This window comes from Monodon monoceros, unplaced genomic scaffold (genome assembly GCF_005190385.1).
Source record: "Monodon monoceros isolate NGI ecotype Baffin Bay Population unplaced genomic scaffold, NGI_Narwhal_1 Super_Scaffold_2, whole genome shotgun sequence".
Lineage (NCBI taxonomy): Eukaryota > Metazoa > Chordata > Mammalia > Artiodactyla > Monodontidae > Monodon > Monodon monoceros.
The window spans coordinates 30,293,401-30,294,262 of record NW_021703776.1 but is presented as its reverse complement, the minus strand read 5'-3'; the positions used below and the strand labels follow the sequence as shown (position 1 = coordinate 30,294,262).

General features: G+C 42.1%; 1 pseudogene; it reads right to left on the bottom strand.

Moving 5' to 3' along the window:
• Positions 1-315: 315 nt before the first annotated feature.
• LOC114902101 lies at positions 316-597 on the bottom strand (annotated as a pseudogene).
• Between the last annotated feature and the right edge of the window lie 265 nt (positions 598-862).

Genomic DNA, 862 nt, shown 5'->3' with positions numbered 1-862 from the left:
TATCTCTTGTAACATTGCATATTTATTAACATAAATTTATAATTACTTTTTATGCTTGCTTTTGTTTTCTTAAATCTGTACCAGATTTAAAAGTGATTTATGCACTTACATTACAATACTACATAATTCTAAATTTATCTATATGTTTACCTTTACCAAGGAGTTTTATATTTTTGTATGGTTTTTGTTGCTCTTTATCATCCTTCTGCTTTAACTTGAAGGACTCCCCTCAGTATTTCCTTTTTTTCTTCCTAGCCAGTTTGTTTTCTATTGACACCACAATGCTCAGGTCTTGACCGCGTACTTCGATGGTGGTCACAACCATTGCTTCCATTGCTGCTGCTTGGTCTTCAGGTTCTCCTCACGCTTGTTGAGCTGGCAGTGCATAGTACATATTTTCCTGGGCTGCAGTTCCAGGGGTTTGTACTTCTTGCCCTTGTAGAATTTCCTGAGGTTCTCTTTCTGAGTCTGGTTAATGGCAGTGAGAACACAGGCAATAGATTTGCAAACAACTCGAATCTTATAGAGTTTGGAAGCTGCACTGCCTGTCACTTTGGAGACATGCAGCTGGGACAGCTCCACTTTCAGGTCATCCATCTGTTTCAGCAGCTCCTCCTTCTTCTAGCCTGAAAGTCTCAAGACTTAATGTTGGCCATGGCTGCACAAGGATGCTTTAAAGTATGAAACAGATGAATGAAGACATCTTCTTTACCCAAAACATTCGTTTATGTTAAAAATTATTGCAGGGCTTCCCTGATGGCGCAGTGGTTGAGAGTCCGCCTGCCGATGCAGGGGACACGGGTTCATGCCCCGGTCCAGGAATATCCCACATGCCGCGAAGCGGCTAGGCCCGTGAGCCATG